General features: G+C 43.8%; 1 protein-coding gene across 3 annotated transcripts in view; it reads right to left on the bottom strand.

Moving 5' to 3' along the window:
- Window positions 1–23,896, bottom strand: part of LOC126213489 (putative ankyrin-containing lipoprotein Lxx09580) — a 220,427-nt gene extending 196,531 nt beyond the window's left edge. For all 3 annotated transcript variants that reach the window (XM_049941311.1, XM_049941314.1, XM_049941313.1), the window contains exon 1: window positions 23,809–23,896. The gene's annotated coding sequence lies outside the window, so the exon portion shown is untranslated. The remainder of the gene's footprint in view (window positions 1–23,808) is intronic.
- Window positions 23,897–24,491: the final 595 nt, after the last annotated feature.

The following is a 24,491-nucleotide window of genomic DNA, read 5'->3' as shown; positions in this document are numbered from 1 at the left end:
TACGGAGCTGTGGAAGCTGCTTCACAAACAGGCGTTAATCTATCATTACTGGTACTTTAATGGTAATCATTTATAACCTGACCAGAATCAGTGACGATTTAAGACACTTAATCTACTACGGTTTCTCATTATTACTGAATATTTTATGGAACCCCACTTTAATTACAGCTCGTTGCCTCATGAGTACACCCAGTGCATGATCCCCTCTCCTCCAATCCAACAGATTTTCTGGGTGGACAAGATGCTGCAAGTCTATATTCTGTTAGATCAGTCGTATGTGGGCTTCTGTGCCACAAAGTTTTTCGCTGTTAAAAAATGATCCGCTACTCTGTACTCTAAATCTGTTGCTGAAGCAGCCACACACAACTTCTACAGAGCGATGAGTCTTTGCCTTTCATATGTGTGGTTATTGGGGCTGGTAGTGGTACCACCCAGCATGGGCGTGCCTCAGCTGTGAACCGATGATAGCCACCTCCTATACACGAGTGATCTCTGATGGGGTGTGGTGTAGCAGGCAATTTGTTGAGTGGTGTTTCTAGCACTGATGTACAATGGATAGGGTGGAGACCTGCAAACCATGCCCAAAATTACATGCATGAAAATGGAAACTACACGTCATAAGCTTTCCTAGCATTTTCTCCTATATTTTTGACAAATATTACATACATATAAACTTTGTTAGTAATAATGAGTCACTCCCAATTCTTTCAGGATTTAGCAGCTGTCCTTCCACTGCCCAAAAAATTTCCTGACAGAACACAGCCAGTGGTGTGTCACTTTCTATGTAATGACAGCATCTTCAAGACTGCCTTTAGTGTCACAATGCTACAGTAAATGCAGATGTAGGATCTCAAACCATGGGACTAACTGTGCTCCCATAAAGTAAAAGTTTGCTCTCTGCATATGGATTACTGTACGTAGAATACTAACAGGAAATGGGGTAACTTATGATTCACTCTGAAATGTATGAATGACTTTATAAAATATTTGCTATACTTAACAGACTTTTAGCTGAATGATTCAAAAAACAGTGTTTTTCATTTATAATTTTGGCAAACAATTTTTCCTCTCTAGTGATGAAAAGTATTGTTTCACCTCATGAAAGTAGCAGGAACACAAACCTACTTTTTTTTTGTTTTGGTCATCAGTCTACTGACTGGTTTGATGCGGCCCACCACGAATTCCTTTCCTGTGCTAATCTCTTCATCTCAGAGTAGCCACTGCAACCTACGTCCTCAATTATTTGCTTGACGTATTCCAATCTCTGTCTTCCTCTACAGTTTTTGCCCTCTACAGCTCCCTCTAGTACCATGGAAGTCATTCCCTCATGTCTTAGCAGATGTCCTATCATCCTGCCCCTTCTCCTTATCAGTGTTTTCCACATATTCCTTTCCTCTCCGATTCTGCGTAGAACCTCCTCATTCCTTACCTTATCAGTCCACCTAATTTTCAACATTCGTCTATAGCAAAACATCCCAAATGCTTCGATTCTTTTCTGTTCCGGTTTTCCCACAGTCCATGTTTCACTACCATACAATGCTGTACTCCAGACGTACGTCCTCAGAAATTTCTTCCTCAAATTAAGGCCGGTATTTGATATTAGTAGACTTTTCTTGGCCAGAAATACCTTTTTTGTCATAGCGAGTCTGCTTTTGATGTCCTCCTTGCTTCCCGGATAGTTCGTCAGATAATATTCAATGCGTATAGTTTTGCTCACCTCACTGAACTGTTGACTAATACTATACTTGACATCGTTAAAAACCTGATTTTGCGGTGTAAGCTGTTGTCCTACATTTTCCTGATGTATTGCGAACTGCTGCGTAAACTGCTGTGTTATCAGTTGCATGAGTTGCGTCAAATTGTGTATCTCTAGTATTTATGTTGCCCTTATGAACTGTTTCCTGTTCTTGCGTTAGCGTCGTCGTGAGCAAATAAAGGAATTTTCGCTGTCACACGCTTCAGTTTCACTATTTGAAAATTGTTTCACGGTAAGAACTGAGAAATTGTCTCATCGAGCGTCATAAAAATGACATCATAATTAGTTTTGTTACCAGTGTCATCATTTTTTAATAGTAGGACGCAAAGCTCGTTGTTTTGGTAGCCATCGGCCAGTTCACGAGTTGGCACGGATTTCCGACATCTTGGCATATTGCATTTTGTACTGAGTTCTCAAAATTGGCCATTTCCTTTGACTGCATTGTGAACAGTGTTTAACAATATTATGAACAAAAAATTTCAAAAATGAAGTTTTGTTTGTATCGGTACTTTCTATTAAATAACATTTCTATGCTTATTCATTGATGAATCTGAATGAGTTACTTTGCACTTTAATGTTTACTTTATACAAATTTTCTTCTTTTTTATAGAAATGAGGTTTCCATAAAGGATGTTAACTCGAAGGAGAAGAAATTATCTACTGTGGGAGAGCCGGCGCCAAGCCCGGCCATACAAGCACACGGCGTAGCAGCTTCCTACTTCAACCGCTGAAATCAGCATTCCCGGCGCGTATCGTACGTTGGCAAAATTTAATTTGGCTCCTTCAAGTTTTTTACTGTTTCCAATCTCACGGACATGTAACAAATACAACAAAGGTCTCTTTAGTTTCTTGTAACGATAAAATGGATCATTAATATAAAAAAAGTATAACTGGACAATTCAAAGGTCTGTTCATATTCCGCTCGGCCCCGTCACGGTCGCCATTGAATAGTGGCAGAATAGGGGAGCAGGCAAAAACTGTAATGTATAAAGGAAACTGGTTAATAACTGCTGCGTGAATAGTTTGAAAAAAGTGGGAAAGAATAATTGAAACTAATTGGAAGGTACACATATCTTGAGTGAACTTTATCTGGCAGTAATATCAACAGACGTTCAATATTCAACACGTTTAAGACCAACATTCATCACTTACATTTTCGTACTTCTCGTCCTCGCCATTGTGCACAGAGCTGGTTATGACAATGCTGTTTCCGGATCGCCCCTCCTCTGCTCTCGAAAACTGCTCTGGTCTGCTTCGATCCTCGGGATGCAGGATTCTCAGCGCGGGCGAAATGATTAACAGGTGGATTTATTAATATAAGTAGTCGTATCAAAACCGAGCCTCCATATTAACTTTTATAACACTTCCTCAATGTAGAGTTAGAATACAAATTTCTAATCAATAGGAACTCGGCGGAACTTGTTATACATCCGCCCGCTACCACTTGTAGACACAAACAGGTGAAGATACAGAAATTACTCAGTTGAATAGCGTGTATCTGTTTGTTTGGTTTTGTATGCCAACATTATCGTGGGTACAAAATAACTTATTATATTACCATTGGTTATGTTATGGCCTACACTTATAAAAAGAAATGAACGAAAAAAATTAATTATATGATCCGTTATACTGTCCGGAAATGAGTGGAAAATGGAGTCAATCTGTGCTTCAGAGGAAGGATCTCATGATATGAAACTGAAGTCAGTGTCAGTTACGTAGCAGAGGTGGCACTGTTTATTTTTAAGGATCAATTTGCAGTGGTTAGGTCATCACTCTCTGTTATTGTGGAAGATCTATAGAAAAGAGCTAATCGAACCGATATCTTGTTTCTCATCGTACAAGGAAAGAAATCACAAAATCAATGTGAATATAATTCGCTGCACATAATTACACTGTTAAAAACCTCCCGATTCCATCTTCACACTGACCGCAGGGTAGACACAGCAGCCAGTTTGTGTATTCCGGAGCGTGCAGGTCGGGAGAGAAGCCACACGACAGCCACTCGGGCCCACGACCATTGTCGGCTGGCTCACCGCCAAACGGCTCACACACTACCTGCCGTACACACAGCACCGGCTCACGTGGCGTGCAGACCAGAAGTCGCGCTAGCTAATCACCGAGCAAAGTCTCAGGTGATAGGAACCTTTTCATTTTGATATCTGAGACATTCCCGTCGAAACAAAAGCTCTCTCTCTCTCTCTCTCTCTCTCTCTCTGTGTGTGTGTGTCTCACTGTCTCTCTCTCTCTCTCTCTCTCTGTCTCTCTCCCTCTTCCCTCCCTCCCTCTCTCTCTCTCTCTCTCAAGGGGTCACTTACCGTTTGTGAATGCATGAACCAACCTACTGGAAGCTGCCAACCAAGCTATCCATGAATTCTGCAATACAATTGGTTCCCGCCAACTTAGTGGGCAGAGCTTGAGTCTATAAAAACCCATCTCTCCTATCTTTTGCCAGTGTCCTTAGGTCGTCTTCTTGTTCGTGTGCATGCTACCAGCTTTTATTCGGAAAAATTAAGCATGGCAATACCAACAGCAGCAATGCCAGTGGCGGCAAACGCCCGACGCAGTGAGAATTACCTGGTAATTTAATATTCAAATCGGCAATCGCAACTTATTTTTCCACTAAGAACTTCATAGTGTCGATATTAAATGAATTTTGTCTAACTTTTTCAGCATATGTCTGCGAAATCGTGGATGAAATGAATGCTCAGATGCATCAGACGCAGCGGCAGCATCAACGGCATCATAAGTAGTATGTATATATTTCTTCATGTACGTAATATGTGGATGTTATTTAATGGTCACTCAGTCACTCTTTGTTGTTGTACACGATTTTGAAAAGCAAAATCGATAACTGTAACTTTTTCGTTAAAAATTTCAGAGTATTGAATCCATGTTGTCTTATTGTTTTGGTATACGTCCGTCATATAGTTAGTGAGCTGGCTGCTGAAAGCCAGCAAAAGCAGCAGCAGCATCAGCGCTGTAAGAAGTATGTATATTTCTCTTCTTTGTAGTAGCATGTATATGTAATGTGTTGCTCTTTGTCAAAAACTTCAACATATATGTAATATGGTGCTAATTCATTGTTGTTGTTGTAGATGATTTCTTGATAGAAGAAGAGAAGGGCAGGGACATGGGTCAAGGAGTAGCAGTAGAAATCGCAGATCTCCTGTAAGTACAAATTAATTTTTGTTTATTATGTGGTTTCAGGTCATATCAGTGAGATGGACAGATGGCTTTTTCCAATTCAGGCAACAGTGAAATGTCTCAGTGGAGGGAGGAGATGGACGAAGACCTTCATCAGTGTGAGGAGATGCTGGATGATGTAAGGCAGATGCCAAGGGGCGGGACCGAAGTAGATAATAACTACTCACTCTGCTTATAAAGAATAGTAGTAATAACCATCAGTGTTCTTTCTTTCCTTGCAGCAGCAGCTGGTGCTGATTGGATTGGTAAACTTAATTTTCGCTATGCTCTCCCTCTTCTACAGCGGCCGCACGTGGGGAACAATTTCCACATTACATCGTGGCGTGGGTACCGGGGGTAGGGAATCTTCCTTCGCCAAAGGGTTGTGTGGGTAATGAGGCAAGCTTCACTGGCCAGGGTGCCGCCAGTCACCATGCAGGGAGCCTCGGTCGCCGACGCTCCCACGCTCGCTGCTGCCCCGCCCCCCCCCCCCCCACAACCCACTCTTCTTCTCCGGCGTCCCCGGGCCAGCCTCCCCCTGGCAGGCGTGTCAGGGCTGCAGCAGCAGCAGCCACAGCCAGGCTCCTGGCACTGGCCTCATACTGCGGCGTCTTCTCCCCCACCCCCTGCCTTCTTGTCCTCAGTGATCCCTCAAGGTACAGCACATTCCCCTCAACACCACATCAGAAGCAGATCTGCATCTAACTGTAGTTATACTATTAGTAACAGTGATGATGCTGCCCCTAGTGGCAGCTCTGTCTCCAGTCCTTTTAGTGAAGGGCATCAGGTCAGTGACAGCATATTGGAGAGATTGCAAACACCTTTGAGAAGTGAATCTCATTCACTGGACTCTAGAATCTGTCAGAAGCGTTCCACGACACTGTTCGTTTTCTAAGAGTGTGCCCTCCTGTGATGGAAATCCTCAGTCGTTAATGATCGATGGTACACTGCCACTAAATGCGGTGTGGTGCTGTGATCGAGCTGTCATTCCCCTCCCAAAGTTGCCCCTGGTGCTGAAGAGAAATATCTTCATTACCTTTGGGAGAATAATGGCGTGATAACGCAGACCGCATTAGCCACCGAGTGGTTTCATGAATCCATCCTAAGAGCTATACTGGCCCAATCTTCCGAGATGAAAGTTGGAGGCTTAGCCAAAGTACTCACCCGATTACTACCATAAATTTGGACAGCCATGCACAAGTTTATGATCTGGTAAATGGTGGTCCAGCCATTTCAAGCTCCATAAGGCTTTAGCTGATAAGAAGGCATGTATCAGTACCCAAAATAAAACAGACCAGGTTTGTTTTGCATAGTCAATGCTGGCTTGCGCAAAAAATTACAATCAGAAGGATGTCCACAGTGCACATCTCAATACAGCGTAGATACTGACGTTCGTAAGTGTTATAATTTTGACATTGTCCACTTTCCCTTCAAAATCCAGGACATATGAGGTCCAGAGTACTGGACGATTGGTTCATTTTTATGGTCTCGAGAATCGCAAGTCAGACGAGCATATATACAGTCATCGGTCCCCACCATTTCTCAAAATTTGCCAGTGAGCCGATGACAAAAATGAGGAGAAAATCAATTATCATTACGTTTGGATCAAAAACTTGTTCCAAGTCTTTTCCTCCCATTTGTTAACTGACGATTGAAGTATTTTTCCTCAGACAAGTTATTATGAGTGCATTTAGTAGAAAGGGCTTCCAAGGACCCAATATGTGTTACTACGCCTGCTGAGGAAAACCGTTACGCAAAGGTTTAAAATGCCCACCATCAGCAGAGATGCCCATTTGTGGTGTATTCACACTCTAAATGCCTCCTCACTTCTATGACCCACTGTGAAGATAACCCCACAACATCGTATTCTTTCAACATAATGCTACCTTCAAAGAAAAACATGTACCATATGCGGGAGTGTACCAGCTTTTATAATTCCTACGGTTCAAGTCGCAACTACGATAAATTGTACGTCGGGGAAATTCTTTGGTTTGGCTTCTCACTGAACTCAAAAATCTTTCACGGGAGGTTGACAAGCTTTACAGCAACAATGTCCCATGACCAAATTGATGAAGATTCGTATAATACAGCGATTGACTCTCATATTTGTGGGCTGCTGTCAGAAAAGTGGAAACTCCTCGCAGGGGCTGCTGTCATCTTACAGGGAACTTCTGTGGCACAGCTCACAATACGTGCAATTTGAAGTGCCAGTTACCAGGACACATGCTCGTTTTCTTCCAAAATTTAAGTGGGTGCGACGCTCAGTTTCTTGTTGAGCACTTGGCTGATTTGTTGATGAAGAAAGATCAAGTCAGTGTCCTGCCTGAATGTGTTGAGAAGTATATTTCATTCTCCAAACGAATGACACGAAGAATTGCGCTCTGGTTCCTTGACTTCCTACGTTTTAAGCAGGAACCTGTCGAAAATCTACCTCGGGATGATATGCACATCACTCGAGCTGCATTTCCCAGAGGCCGAAAGTTTTTAACTTGTAACTATGAGCCGACCACTGTGGCCGAGCGGTTCTAGGTACTTCAGTCTGGAACCATGCTGCTGCTACGATCACAGGTTCGAATCCTGCCTCGGGCATGGATGTATGTGTTGTCCTTAGGTTAGTTAGGTTTAAGTAGTTCTAAGTCTAGGGGACTGATGACCTCAGATGATAAGTCCCATAGTACTTAGAGCCCTTTTTGTAACTACGAAAGGGGTTTTACCGTACAAATATCAGCATTGTATGGCAAACCTCAACGAAACCAGGCTACCTGTCATAACTGCATTCTGCAGCATACTTACAGGTGATGTCATAACGGATGCAGAGTATGAGCATGTCATGAATTTCTGGCGAGAATTCTTCATCTCTGCCTTAGGATACTATCAAAGTTTTACGTAGACACAGACGTGCGATTGCTTGTGGATATTTTGAGAAATTCCAGAACTGGCTGAATTCTCCACAATCCCGTGGAAAAAATTTAGGAAATTTGTGGTAAGGTTCTATGGGGCCAAACTGCTGAGTTCATCGGTCCCTAGGCTTACACACTAATTAAAGTAACTTAAACTAACTCACGCTAAGAACAACACACACACCCATGCCCGAAGGAGGACTGAACCTCCGACGGAACCGCGGGAACCGTGACAAGGCAGCTAAGACCATACGGCTGCCCCACGAGTTAATCCTTTGCAGCCTCCACAACTAGTAGGGGTTAAATTAAGTAACAGCTCAGCACAAAGTTAGTCCCAGAGTTGATCCTGCTCATCACTATCAGTTAGCAACAGTTGGCTTTGTGGTCTGATTAAGTTGAATAAAGAGCAGTATTCCTGGTGAAAGATTTTGTGCCAGTGACTATGCAAAACATTCTGCTGGTGTTGTGAGCTGTGCTCTCTACAATTCTGTGATCCCTACGTAGAGGTTACAGTTCAGTACATCGTAATTATGGAATTTGGTAGAGTTCTTCATCTCCAACAGCTGAAGAGCGTCTGGTATTGTAGACTATGTGATGCACTACACTACAGGGGGAGTTCTCCTAATAGAAGATTTAATCCCAGTGCAAGAAACGTTGCATATGCTGTCAGCTGCATTCTCCACATTTCTGTGTTCCTATGGGTTATTTTAGATTGCATTTCAGCTGGTACTGTTCATCACTACCAGTTACCTCATGAACATAGTGGCCTTGGTGACTCTATAATGAGTAAAGGACTGTTTTCTTTCTGGGAGATTACGTCCCACTGATTTTGCAAGAAACGCTACAGGAAAAGCCAGATGCATTTTGCACAGTTCAGCGTTCCATCAACAGGCAATGAAGTTATCTTATACTACATTATACGTCAGTGTACTCAAATTTTGTACGATTTATCTCTACCAATAAAATGAAGAACGTCTGTTAGTTTGGACGATGTGGACCAGTAATGACTAAGGGAACATTGTTCTCCAGACGATTATGTCCCATTGTTCAGGAATAAACACTGTAGGATTGGCTGGCTGTATTCTCCAAAATTCTCTTACCAAAAACTATATATTACCACAAGCTACAGCTGAGCACAGCGTAACACACAAAATTTATATTCTTCGTCACTACTTGGTAGTAAAAGAAAGTCTGTAGTTGTAGACTGTGTGACCTAGTAAAAAAAGGGGAGTTGTTCTGATGGAACATTTTGTTCAAGTGATGTTTCACAAAATGCTGTCGATATTGCCAGCTGTATTTTCTGTACTTCTGAGTTCCCTCAACAAAGACTAGGGGCTAAATTAGGTTACTGTTGTAGTATCCTGGTTTAGTACTATTCATCAGTGCCAGTTAGCTAACAATTTTTTTTTTTACTCTGGGCTCTACTAAAGTAAAGAGTAGTTCTTCTCATAGAACATTTTGTCCCTGTGATTTTGCAAAAAGCTCTGCATTTACTTCCACTCGTATTCTCCAAGTTTCAACTTTCTCTCAAAAAACACTAGTCGTTACTGTAGGTTACAGGTCAGCATAACACGAGACAAAAGTTTGCTGCTGTTCATCACAACCAGTTAGTTGAAATACATTAAGGATAGTGAGCTGGGTGACCTAGTTGTGGGTAAAGGGTGCTATCATTCTGCTCGTTTAGGTCCCACCATTAGTTGCTAAAGAAACAGTTTGGTCCATTCTCCACATTTCTGTTTTCCTGAACACACAGTAGGTGTTATCCAGGGTAACAGCTGTTCATCACTACCTGTTACCTGTAGAAAATCTGGGGATGAAGCTTGAGCAATCCAACAGTGAGGTTGTGTTTCATTGATTTTAGCACAAAGGATGCATGAAGGGCCAATTGTATATTCTAAACTTTCAATATCCCCAAAAAAACATTAGGGGTTACTTTACATTACCTTTCAGCACAATAGGAAACCTAGTTTGCACCATACATCACTACTGGCCAGTTCAAGAGCATGTCAGGTTGTAGAATATGGAGGCGTTGTACTTCTGGATGATTGTGTGTCATGGCTTCTGCAAGAAGTGCAGCAGGAGGTATTGTATGTATTCTCCACACATCTAAGTGCCCTCGACACACATTGTTATAAACTAAAAGAAAACTCCGTCCAAGCAGGTCATAAGGGTCCAATTGCACCAGCCTGCCTCCGTGTCATCCTAAGCCCACAGTTGTCACTGAATCTGGATGTGGAGGGGCATGTGGTCAGCACACGTCTCTCCCGACCGTATGTCAGTTTATGAGACAGGAGCCGCTACTTCTCAACCGAGTAGCTCTTCAGTTTGCTTCAGAAGGGCTGAGTGCATCCCGCTTGCCAACAGCGCGGGGAAGACCGAATGGTCACCCATCCAAGCGCTAGTCCAGCCCCACAGTGCCTAACTTTGGTGATCTGACGGGCACCGGTGTTACCACTGCGGCACTAGGGTTTGTTACAGGTCGTTGTTAATTTCAGCTCTACAGGCTGCCCATTGAATTACATAGGGCCCTCTCTCCCTGAAGCAAGAAACATTATACCCCAGTGTTGGCAATGCTTATTATGGCTAACTTGTTTTAGGTGAAAACTATACTCGATGCACAGTACTCATCTTTTCCCTTGCCCAGATGGCAATGCCACTTCTGCTTCGGTATATATACTGCAGTCCTCTAAAATCGCTACACCAGGAAGAAAAGCAATTAACAAAATATTGTTTGTTGAGGATATGCAATATGATATGGAACATACATGATTAAATCTGTTAGTGACATAAGGTATGGACATTGGCGAGGCCGCCGCAAGGTGTAGCCGCGCGGTCTTGGGCGTCTTGTCACGGTCCAAGCGGCTCCCCACGTCGGAGGTTTGATTCCTCCCTTGGGCATGGGTGTGTCTGTCGCCCATAGCGTAAGTTAGGGACCGATGACCTGAGCAGTTTGTCCCAATAAGATCTTACCACAGTATCTGTATACCAACCTTGGCGAGGTGGAATGACTTGCTTAGCTTTGCGATGAACATAACTGTAGGTGCAAGGCCGTTTATGTACAATTATGTACAAGGGAAACGGCCATCTCACCCCCCCCCCCCCTCAGACTTATTGGTAACAGGTCCCAGTGGATAGCCGCTCAAGAACTGAACACAGATCAGGCATGAAAACGGGAAGAAAGTGTACTGAACTATGAAGAGACAATAAGAAAAATAGAAACAGTGAACGGAAGCGCCACACAGAGCAATCTGGGATAGCCAACGCGTCGTAGTGAAGTCATCACGGTGTTAGATTCCAAAGCGGGCGAGCCTTGTTCGTTTCCTCGTGTCAATTTTTTTTTTTTTTTTTTTTTTGTGCTCTTCGCTGTATTCAAGTGTGTGTCTGTGTTTGCAACGTCAGTTTTCTACAGCGAGGTGTAAGATAGGGAACTATAACGAAAGTTGATTTTGCATAATTACCCTACTGGCAGCCGAAAGGACTTTCGAAAGGGAACCGCAAACGTGTGACGACAAGGCGACAAGTCAACCGAATCCTGCGCCAGAGAAAACGACTGGTGTGTCACACACGGCGTTAGTGACAGAGTGTGCGTTGTATGATGGGAAGCAGTTATCGACGAAACTAATTTGTAGCCTGGTAAGTGAATGAGATATGCCTTCTTGCCCGATTTAGGTGATCGTAAGAATGTGCATTGATCACACCTAAGCCAATGATGAAAACATAATAGTTTGTCACATAAGCTGCAACAAATAAACGCCACAGTTTCACAATCACACAGTTTCTCAGTGCTCTGTCAAAACCGGCGTTTTTATTGTTATTGAAGTTGCGTTCCGTTTTGGACGTTTTGACTCTTGAATTCATTTGTTGTAACATAGTTCACACCTGTGTATTTATTGTTTTCATTTCTGTGAGGCGCCTGTATGATACCTCGCCTGCTCTCACTATTGATCACATTTACTGGCGACGGTAATGCATTCTTACCACCTGACTCATACTCTGTAGCCAATGTATATTATGACAACTGCCAAGACTATAGAAGCAGAACAAACATTTCAATCACCAGACGGACAGTTAGTAGTGTTCTGGAAAAAAATGAAAATAAATAGCATGAAAGAGCGTTGAACACGTCTGATTTGTAGTCCAACACCGTACCCACTTAACCACGACACGGCAGCTGCCGCATTTCGTTCGCTGTTCCACTTCTAAAGGCCGGAGGGTTCATCTTGCTTCTTTTTTTCGCAGTTTAGTACAACTTCTTCCTGTTTTCATGCTTCCAGACTGAAGCGCCTAGAACCGCTCGGCCACCATCGGCCGGCAGCAATTTGATCCCACAGAAAGTTACCACCACCCCTTCACCCTATAAGCTCTGAACAAAGGTGAAGCCAAAACGAGCATTAGAATTTAATATCGCTCCTTAGATAGTTTAACGAATTCAGTACTGTTGCTACTGTTGTTACCTTCAGTCAAGTGACTAGGTAGATGCTGCTCTCCATGCTACTCTATCCTGTAAAGCTTCTTCATCTCCGAGTAACTATCACAACCTACATCCTTCTAAATCTGCTTATTGTATTCATCTCCTGGTCTCCCTCTACGATTTTTACCCCCCACGCTACCCTCCAGTACTAAATTGGCGGTCCCTTGATGCCTCAGAACATGTACTACCAACCGATCCCTTCTTTTAGTCAAGGTGTACCACAAATTCCTCCATTCACCAATTCTTTTCAGTACCTCATCATTAGTTATGTCAGCCACCTACCTAATCTTCAGCATTCTTCTGCAGCACCACATTTCGAAAGCTTATATTCTCTTCTTGTCTAAACTATGTACCGTCCATGTTTCACTTCCATACATGCCTACACACCATACAAATACTTTCAGAAAAGACTTCACGACACTTAAATATATACTCGATGTTAACAAATTTCTCTTGTTCAGAAACGCTTTCCTTGCCATTGAAAATCTACATTTTATTTCCTCTCTACTTTGACTATCATCAGTTATTTTGCTTCCCAAATAGAAAAACTCATGTACTACTTTAATTCCCTCATTTCTTAATATAATTCCTCAGTATCACCTGATTTAATTCGACTACATTCCATTATCTACGTTTTGCTTTTGTTGATGTTTATCTTACATCTTCCTTTCAAGACACTGTTCATTCCGTTGAACTGCTCTTCCTGGTACTTTGCTGTCTCTGACAGAATTACAATGTCATCGGCAAACCTCAATTTTTTATTTTTTCTCCACAGATTTCAATTCCTACTCCTAATTTTTCTTTTGTTTTCTTTACTGGTTGCACACTATACAGACTGAATAACATAACATTCGATGTAAATCTAAATGTCGTGTGACTAGGGCCTCCCGTCGGGAAGACCGTTCGCTGGATACAGGTCTTTCGAACTGACGCCACTTCGACAACCTGAGCGTCGATGGCGATGAAATGATGATGATTCGGACAACACAACACGCAGTCCCCGAGCGGAGAAAAATTTCCGATCCCGCCGGGAATCGAACTCGTGCCCTTAGGATCGACATTGAGTCGCGCTGATTACTCAGCTACCGGGGGCCGAGATCATTCGATAAAATAACATTTTATATTGTACAATAGATTTCGATAAATGCTGTTGTTTCCTTCATGATTCTTAGCAAAAATAGTAACTAAGCACCGATCCAGAGGAGGACAGGCAAGTGGTGGTGGTGGTAGGCTCCTATGGGGCCAAACTGCTGAGGTCATCGGTCCTTAAGCTTACGCACTACTTAACCGAACTTAAAGTAATTCACGCTAAGAACACATACCCATACCCGTGAGAGGACTCGAACCTCCGACGGGGGATGCCGCGCGAACCGCAGAAAAGCGCCCTAGACCGCGTGGCTACTCCTCGCGGCCACAGCTGGGCGGTGAAACCTTGGAGACTCAGCCAGGGCTGCACTAGCGTGTACGGGGGGCTCTGCGGCACAGTTTTTGTGCCCGCAGTTTGCAACAGGAGAAGAACATAACACTGACTAACCTACACCTGAATCATACATCGCAACATGCTGTCAAGGTGTTCTACTACAAACAAGCTGGTTTAAGATCAAACTGCTGAATTTCTTCTCCATGAGTACAACGAATAAACAACTTACGCAAAATTTGGAAGGTTTTTCTTATGCTTAAGGATTGTAAAATCTAATACAGAATGTATTGACTACTTCTGTTTCAAAGACGCTCACGCATAAAATACGAAAACGTATACGTGAATTGAATTCTGCCTCCGTTTTTCTTGTATGTCTTCCCAATACATCGCTAGGTCACAGCTGTTGCTGAAGTCGATCAAAGATTTTTTTAAAGTAATGAACATTCTCAGAGCTACGACGGAGCTGCAGTTATTGTCGGTCATTTGTCTGGACACGTTTTCTAATGCAATGTTGGGTCACCGTTTCACTCGTCAGCTGAATTCAATGCTATTGCTAGTCTTGTCAAGGATAAATGCTGTAATAGTTTCCTCACTTTAAATGGTCTTGCTTCTTTCATTCCACATGAACTCAATTCACTTGAACTCTACAGGAGATATAAAAAAACGACTGCCTTGAGCATCAGCCTCGTGGTGCAGTTCGGCATATCGTTTCGTGAAATTCTCGTATGGCAGTCAGTTGGTTTGACTTTCCAACGACAATATATCTCCAGATGGAGCCTGTACTTCTGCTCATGGATTTTAAATTACGATTCGAGATATCAGTTTGCCTCGTTCGACATACTTTCGCAGATATTTTCCCTCTCACTGAAATCGTACCTGATATATTGTAAGGCAGAGTTTATCACACTGGCAAAAGTGTAACAACAATTTGTGCGTTCCAAGGATTGTTGAAAACCAAATGTGGGAGAGTGTGTTTCACGGCCAGAGTACGGACGAAACAGCAACTATACATCCTAGGCCTGATGCCTCCGTAAATCTAGAAGCAAACATAATTTTGATGAATGTAAGCAGTAATAACTGAAGCTTGGACAAAATCGCTTTAAGATTTCTTTGGACGATTTTTCTGAACTTGGTTCTGTTTTTCCATTTTTTCGTTCGCTGCTGTTTAAGATCACAACCGGTGGTTGCGCATATTTCCGGAGAAATGCTGGTGATTTGTCGGATTTTATTGTCAAATGGACTCCAGGCAACTTTGCTGTGTTGTGCAGTGTCTCTGGTCGCGCCTCGTCGCACTTTCCAGCTCTGAGCACAAAATGAGCAGCTACTGGTGGCGTAAGCAATAGAGACACGCTCCAGGTGAGAAGTGTGTGCTGCAGTTCGATCTCCTTATGCTGAGGGATTCAGCCTGATTTCATGTGGCCCAAGTAACACAACCATCACGTGTGACAGCAAGGAGTGGCAGTCATGCAAGATCTTTGAAGGAGGACTTTCATGATGCACGCGGTCAGGGAAGGAAGCGAATTACAGCCGACGTCCATGTTCACTGACTGGATAAGGCGATTCGAGAAAAATCGACCACAAGGGGCAGTCCAGAAAAAGAGAAGGGAAAACCCGTTATTAGGCAGTGTCCCTCTTTACGACTATGCTCAGCAGCACACTGGAGCTGATATAAAGACGCTCGTGCAGAGTCTGAGATAGGAAGTGTTTGGCCTCTCACCATAATGGCCCCGATTTTGCTGTTTCACTGACGGTAGTGTTGGGGCTGTGTCGGATGCCTCCCTGAAGTCAAGAAACACGTCACCAACATGGCCACCGGTGTATACACCGTCCTGGGCCTCACGGAAGAACACAGCGAGCTGAGTATCGCAAGGTGTGTATTTCCGGATTCCATGTTGATTTTTACAGAGCAGGCTTACGTGAGCGTAACACATGTTGCATAATTCTTGGTTGGTGTCAACGGTGTATTATTATTTTATTATGTGCATCTCTCCTATAATCAATAAATTTCCTTTAATTTACGTCTATGGTCACAAACTTTTTGTTAACAGATTACCGGTTTCGGTCTACAATGACCATCATGAGATCTGTTTATAAAAACAAAGTCAAAGTCTCCTATAATCCTTCTTGGAAATGAAAATGACCTGCGCTTCTTTGCAGTCGCTAGCTACTCTTGGTTGCTCCAGCGACCTACGATAAACAGGTCGTTCTGGTTCAGGTGTCAGCGATGTTCTTCAGCTTCCTGATATTGGAATTTTCAGCTGGAAGCCACTGACAGTATGAACACTCGTTATTATTTTCAAAACATAACTTGAGGTACCAGTGCCTTCAGATTGCCAGTTCTGATCCATCGTACAAAATTCGAATGCAAGGAAGGAGAAGAACGGACCTAAAACTAGAACATGAACACATCTAAAACATCATTCACAAACCCTACCAATGAAAACGGCCTCATAAAGCTCGTTAATTCACATGACCATGAACGACCTAACGTGAAAATTATCAACATATACTGCGCTCACCTGAGGACGGCTCGAGAAAAGGTCAGGCCTGGATTCAGCGGCGGGGGAGGGGGGGGGGGGGGGGACTGACAGGAGTACCTGCCCAGGGCGGCAATTTCACGTATCACCTTAGCATTCAGTGCAGGTCGTCTATGAATAATTCATATGATTTTGAAATGCATCTCAGCTGGTTTCTGAACATTTTTGAACACATTCTGTTGGTTTCTGAAAGGATCATAAGTTGTTTTCGCATTTATACATGGTCTAAGTGATTTCTCTACCAGGAAATCCTTCGCGTCTAGAAATAAAAACAGAGGACGGTGCTATATGAGCTGAGCCCAATAAACACGAATGGGTGAATGCTACTCGGTGTTTGTTTATGTGGCTGATTGGGAGTGCGAATTACCAGCGTTGGTATTTCATTTGTTAAATTCATAAATTCAGACTATCAGAGTGGAAATAAAGATAACATATTATCTTCTGCGCATATCCAAGAAAAGGAAATTTTGCCAGAAAATTTTTGCTAGATCGCTACATTACCAGTTGGACACTGCCCAGTTACCAGTCGCATTAAGTTCTCTTCACGGTGGAGTGCGGAACACGTAATAGCGCCTGAACGGAGAATAAACGTGGGATAACTGAACCTGTGGTGCTGGCAGGGGTACTGAAATTAACCAGAGAATACGTTTTCACAAGGGCAGGAATAGTTACAGAATTCGTGATGAAAGGATTGTTTGTGAGAACGAGAAACGAGAAGAAACGGAAACACCACACAAATTATATGGAAAAATATGACGATTCAAAATTAATATAAAAGCTTTGGTACTACTACTTTTCGATCTCATGCTTGAGAAAGTGTAGCGTATGAACGAAATGTGATACTTGTTCTTAATATAAAACTTTCTGCTTGTAGTAGGCCTAATAGGCATTTGATATTGATACTTCGTGACTTATGCTCTGCCATGTTACTTACGTAAATGAGGTAAATAAAAATGATCATTTGTGGCAAAACAGTCTCCCTTATTTGGTGTGTGTTTTCAATTGCAGCAATAATGGGAAGGCCAGTTCAACGTACCTAGCAGACAGTGGCAAAGTAGACATAATGAAATCGAAAAACCACACCAGTCTTGGGTGCTACGCGTTTTAACAGCTTTTACAGTATTAGAAGACGACATCTCGATTTTAGATATAGGAGACCGTTTGACGGACTTTGATGAGGTAATAGATTCTTTCACTGGAAGGAAAGCACACCATGTAAATCTGTAGCATGATTAGAAACAAAAAATGCTGGGACCTAAGGATTGAACAAATGTGTATTGTTTTGATGGTCTCTTGTTTTTACTGGTTTTTTTTTTCTTCTTTAGGAGGGGGCAGGATGTGGAACCAAATGACTAGAAGCACGAAAGGCACTAGAGGACATTTTATTTTCCACTGTCCTGAATATACGTTTGATGGCTTCCACTGCAAAATTTACACGATCGAACTCCACAGAGCAAAATACAGTGATGTGTGATAGAAGAATGCTGTGTGAAGAAGCGCGGCACTCCAGTTTGGCGTACTTAAGACCGAATAACTTGTCTTACATATCCTCGAACATATATATTTTATACATCAAACTCTCGAGAAAGATGCGCAGTACAAAATGAACATATGTTTGAATAATCTAACCTTTTTAAATTTTTTACGTCATATCACAAACACTCGAGGTGGTGGGGGGAGGAGGATGGGTTCCACTACGTTCCTGCCTCGCTCGCCATGTTGCAACTCTGCGAACTGAAACAGCCTCTCCAGAGCACCGCGCCCTGTCGGTGTGACGTAGGGAGCCGCCGACTCAGCGAAGGCGAGGCGCCGCGTATCGCTTGTGAACCTGTGACCTCGACCGCCGGCAGTCGCTATCAAGGTTTATTTTTTCTTTTCTGAGAAGTAATTACTCACCAGTGCAGCTGAGCAACAAACAAACTGCGAAGAAGGGCGCTGCACATGAGGAAAAAGACGTAAAGGCACTCTCTGTCTGCACATTTTATGATATGTTTAATACACAGGTTCACGTCAGATTATGTTGCCGTTTTCATTATACAGGGTGTATGAAAAAGAATCATCTGATTTGGCACGTCTACATTTTTGAAACTAACAAAGATATAGGAGGTTCGTTCATTAAGTAATGCCCCACATTTTTTCCTCAGAACGTATATATTGTTAGGACTCAGAATTTTGTGACAATATACATCGGCATGTCTTGTTCATGTCCTATTTTTCTACGTAGTCTCCATCTTTGGCTGTACCCCAATATTGTGGAAGAGCATGTACTCCCCGCTGGTAAAAGCTCTTGTCCTGCGGGCGTAGCCATGTTTTCACTGCATAACTGGCACTTTCGTCATCTTCAGAGAAAATCTTCAAGCGGCCCAAAGAGATGGAAGACGGGGGGGGGGGGGGAGGGGGCAGGTCTGGACGGTAGGATGGATACGGCAATGATGTACAACGCAGTTTGGCGATGTGTTCCCGGGTACTCATACTTATGTGCGGGCGTGCATTATCGTGTTGGATCAAGATTTCTGCTGGTTTCTTGTCCGATCGGACATGTCAAAAACGGTTCCTGAGTTTATTCAGAGTCTTCACGTATGCCAATGAATTGATGGTTGACTCGTTGAGTCCCATGGCACCACATCTACCATAATGACGCCATCACAATCCCAGAATACTGCCGTCATGACTTTTCCGGCAGAGGGGGTTGTAATGAATTTCTTCTTTTGTGGTGAATGAGGATGATGCCACTCCATCGACAGCCTTTTTGTTTCCGGCACAAAGTGGCGCACCCAGCGTTCGTCACTGGTAACGATCCTTGACAGAAAGGTCCTTCCGTCGGTCTCCGAACTTCAAATGAAATGGCTTTTCTTTCAATCTTGTGGTCCGCTGTGAGCATTCGTGGAACCCATTGTGAGCACCTCTTTGCATATCTGAGAGTCTCGATCATTGCAGACGCACTTCCAGTGCTGAGCGACAACTCTAGAGGCAACTGTTGAGTTGTGTTGCGCCGGTCGGCAAGAGTAATGGCTTCCGCACGACTCAGAATGTCTGGAGCAGTGGCTGTGACAGGACGTCCCGAGCGTGGCTGATCACGGGGTTCTGTTTCTGGATTTCCTGAGGCTGTAACTTTCTTCTCGCATCGACCAACTGTACTCCTATCAACTGCAACATCGCCATACACGGTACACAAACGTTTATGGGAATCCACCACGGTTCGTTTTTCTGCACACAAGAATTTAATAACAGCACAGTGCTTGTAACGTGAGTCGTATGTAGACGCCATTTTGACGCTGTACTACGGATCTGGCATCTGCCAGAACGGTTCGAAACTTCACCGGGAACGAAACAAACAAGTCGGCCGCGGTGGTCTAGCGGTTCTCGCGCTGCAGTCCGGAACCGCGGGACTGCTACGGTCGCAGGTTCGAATCCTGCCTCGGGCATGGGTGTGTGTGATGTCCTTAGGTTAGTTAGGTTTAAGTAGTTCTAAGTTCTAGGGGACTTATGACCTAAGATGTTGAGTCCCATAGTGCTCAGAGCCATTTGAACCAAAACAAACATAAAATGTGAAGCATCAACAGAGACATTTGTCTTTGTAAATTAACGGACTTTTCAAAATAATGTGGGGCATTTCTTACTTAATGACCCTTGTACAATGAATTTTCTTTTATCATTCAAAAAATCAAATCGCTCTGAGCACTATGGGACTTAACTGTTGTGGTCATCAGTCCCCTAGAACTTAGAACTACTTAAACCTAACTAAGGACATCACACACATTCATGCCCGAGGCAGGAGTCGAACCTGCGACCGTAGCGTTTTTATCATTAACGGGAAACTCAAAAAGGTTTTTTCATACCTTTTCGTAGGTGTTCAATATGCTTCCCTTGACATGAATGGCAAATGTCATTCCGGTATTCAAACTGCTCCTCACTGCAGCTAGCATGTCCTGAGTTACATCCTGCACAGCTGCTGTCATGCGATGTCTCAGTTCACTCATTGTTGTTGGTAATGGAGGCAAATAAACACAGTCTTTTACAAACCCGCATAAGAAATAATCACATACAGTAAGGATCGTAGACCTGGATGCCAGTAATGTAAGGGTGAATCATTTGGTCCATTGCGATCGATCCATCGTTCAGTAATCCTTTGATTTAAAAATTCCCGCACTTCCAATTGCAAGTGTGGCGGTGCCCCATCCGGTTAGTAAATGAAGTCGTTCGAATCAGTCTCCAACTGTGGGATCGCAACGCTCACAAGCATATGGAGATATGTGCTTCGTGTAACAGAGTTCTCGGCAAAGAAACACGGACCGTACACCTTTTCGTGTGAAACTACACAAAACACATTCAATTTTGGAGAATCCCTCTCATGTTGTACAACATCATGTGGTTCTTCCGTACCCCATACTCTCGCAGCATTATGGTCCACCTCTTCATTAACTGGAATGCTGCCTCGTCACTTAACACTGAGGGTGGGAGGAAACTGTCACCCTCCATCTGGCTGTGAAGAAATTACAGAACTCCACACGTTGCTGCCTGTCACATTCACGAAGAGCTTGCATTAGCTGAATTTTGTATTGTGTCGAGCACAAACGTCGACGCAACACACGCCAGCCGGAAATCGTGGGTATGTTGACTTGTCGAGCTGCACGGCGAACGGATTTCTGCGGACTCCTTGTGAAACTATGGCGGATGCTTTCGTCGTCTGTGTCACACACTCGGGCACGGCCCGGCGATTCGCCTTTACACAAACAACCTGTTTCTCGCAATTGTTCGTGCCATCGTCTAATGCTCTGTGCTGTTGGAGCATCCACACCATACCCAGTACGGTGAACAGCTATCACCGTCCCGCACTGCACAAAACGTAGAACACAGAACGCTCTCTGTTGTCTTTACTAGTACTGAAGTGGACGCACATGACTGCTACCTCGCGGGAACCGTGTAAAACTTGAGTGTTTTCTCTTTCCATCAGTATATTATTCACGCACATATCTCAAGTAACAGAATAGGTGTATTTTTACCGGTTCATCGTATTTTACACTTAGTTGATTGGAATCGAAAGAAGGTCGGAAAACTAGGAAAGTACTGCTGCTAGCGCAAAACGAAGCGTATGAGGAAGAGGAAGGGTTATTATACGCTGCTGGAATTGCAGATTGATCGGAAAGAATTTTACATTATTGTTAACTTCCTTGAATTTCTAGTTTGCGTGAATTTATTTTTCAAACGCGTTTATCTCGTAATGACTTTTTCTACATTTGCGTGCAGTCTAACTCAAAAAGTACAGAACCGATCATTATGAAATTTGATAGTATGATTCTTTATAAAATTATGAAATATTTGAACCACCGTGTGAGATGATATCATGGTTTTAAGGGTATTTTTCTTTGCTTAATTAGAGAAAAACAATCCTGAAAATCGAAGTAAATTGTTCCAACGCCTGCAGACATTTTAATATTCATTATTTTCATCTGCACTGAGCTTCATATTCTTAGACAATAAGCTATTAATGTAAAATCAAAACCTTTTTGATTTAAGATGAAAATTGGAATGGCTGCAGTGCACGCAATTGGAGAACTATACTCACAACCTTCAGAGGACATCACAGCCTAACTTTGTTAATTTTGGCTGAAATTATTGAAAAAAATTAACAAAAACTGTTCGAAATATGAATTAAGTGATATAAAAATTGCTTAAAATTCTAATTAAATCTTCCTACCCCAAAAGAATCTCGAAAATTCTGTGTCAAACAGCTTCCTCGTGTGGTTTCCCCCCTCAATCACAAGATTATCGACATCTTTTTACACCTTCGGGCGCGAACGCCTTCTCCCACAACTGGAAGGATATACAGACGGGCAGGGACCGTTTGGAAGAGCGAGTGAAATGTAGCAGTCAGGATCTTCTCAATTTTGTAGCTCTACAAATCTAGTCATCAATGATATGGCGCATCGCTGGATCGGGACCACTGTCATCGCTGGACGTAGTGCTGACGGCGAGTGCGAGGCGCCTCCAGAGAGCGAATAATGGTCTGTCCGGTGTGCGTATCTCGGAGAAGGAGATGGAAAGGCCACTAAAAAATAAACACCTCGTGGTGGGCAAGTACGTCGCTGTCGGGGAATGGAGTGGCCAGAGGCTGGGAACGAACAGCATCTGATGTGGCCCACGTGACTTTCTGCTAGTGAGATGTTCCAGCCACCCTGTTCCGCGATCGCTCATCTCAGTCTCTGCAGTTTCGGTGTTTGTGCGATGATTGAAAGGAGGGACCGCACTTCGCGGTGAAACATTTTAGAAATACCAAATGCATCACTTTGCATTACAATGCCAGTATGGCCACTGGATGACACAATACGAGACTTGAATTCACTTACTGGGTTTGCGTAAGAGCAAGATTTCTTAGTGCTTCGACTAAGATGAGACGGGAAAAATACTTCGAATGTCAGACCTATGCAAGGGTTATCTTTGGCGGTGCGGAGTGGGGAGGGGGAAGGGGTGGGGGAGGGAGGGGGTCTCGAGGAAAACTGCGGACAGAGTGGGTGGGAGGCGGCAGCCCAGTCCAGCACAAGAGGCGAGTCTCGCTGCCGACCACCACTGCACTGGCTGCCGCGGCGCCCGACGTGTCTGGTGAGTCTCCACATAGCCCTTCCACAACGTAAAGTATATATTGTGTGTGTAACTTCCCTCAATTTGGCTGTCTCCTGTTCTCAGTGTTGTCCACGAGGGAAAAATGACTGCCTATATGCCTCTGTACGAGCCCTAATCTCTCTTATCTTATCTTTGTGGTCTTTCCGCGAAATGTAAGTTGGCGGCAGTAAAATTGTACTGCAGTCAGCCTCAAATGCTGGTTTTCTAAATTTCCTCAGTAGCGATTCACGAAAAGAACGCTTCCTTTCCTGTAGAGACTCCTACCCGTGTTCCTGAAGCATTTCGGTAACACTCGCGTGATGATCAAACCCACCAGTAACAAATACAGCAACCCGTCTCTGAATTGCTTCTATGTCCTCCCTCAATCCGACCTGACAGGGATCCCAAGCGCTCGAACATTACTCAAGAATAGGTCGTATTAGTGTTTCATAAGCGGACTCCTTTACAACTGAACCACATCTTCCCAAAATTCTACCAATGAACCCCACAACTGCCATTACATGCTTGTCCCACTTCATTGCGGAAGCCTCGCCTGCTTCAGTTGTCATTTAGATCCGACAAGGATACATCAAAAGCAACATTCGTTCTGGAACCACTTTCAAAACCATGCAACTCGGGACAATAATAACTACTGCTAGTAGCACCATTATTTCCATTGTGCTGTAAGAATCAGTATTTACCAAAGGTCATAGCTGAGAGGAGACAATACAGGAGTTCATAATAAGAGCTGTCACTGCTACAGGCAGAGGAAAATAGTTGGAAAAAGAGAAAAACAGCTCGGTCTCACTTTAGTTTTTCCCCGTTTTCATACCCGCCGCTTTTAAGTGTGGACAACACTGAGAACAGGAGACAGCCAAATTGAGGGAAGTTACACACACAATATATACTTTACGTTGTGGAAGGGCTATGTGGAGACTCACCAGACACGTCGGGCGCCGCGGCAGCCAGTGCAGTGGTGGTCGGCAGCGAGACTCGCCTCTTGTGCTGGACTGGGCTGCCGCCTCCCACCCACTCTGTCCGCAGTTTTCCTCGAGACCCCCTCCCTCCCCCACCCCTTCCCCCTCCCCACTCCGCACCGCCAAAGATAACCCTTGCATAGGTCTGACATTCGAAGTATTTTTCCCGTCTCATCTTAGTCGAAGCACTAAGAAATCTTGCTCTTACGCAAACCCAGTAAGTGAATTCAAGTCTCGTATTGTGTCATCCAGTGGCCATACTGGCATTGTAATGCAAAGTGATGCATTTGGTATTTCTAAAATGTTTCACCGCGAAGTGCGGTCCCTCCTTTCAATCATCGCACGAACACCGAAACTGCAGAGACTGAGATGAGCGATCGCGGAACAGGGTGGCTGGAACCTCTCACTAGCAGAAAGTCACGTGGGCCACATCAGATGCTGTTCGTTCCCTGCCTCTGGCCACTCCATTCCCCGACAGCGACGTACTTGCCCACCACGAGGTGTTTATTTTTTAGTGGCCTTTCCATCTCCTTCTCCGAGATACGCACACCGGACAGACCATTATTCGCTCTCTGGAGGCGCCTCGCACTCGCCGTCAGCACTACGTCCAGCGATGACAGTGGTCCCGATCCAGCGATGCGCCATAT

This window comes from Schistocerca nitens, chromosome 11 (assembly GCF_023898315.1).
Source record: "Schistocerca nitens isolate TAMUIC-IGC-003100 chromosome 11, iqSchNite1.1, whole genome shotgun sequence".
In the NCBI taxonomy this organism is placed as follows: domain Eukaryota; kingdom Metazoa; phylum Arthropoda; class Insecta; order Orthoptera; family Acrididae; genus Schistocerca; species Schistocerca nitens.
This window is presented reverse-complemented; position numbering and strand designations above follow the sequence as displayed.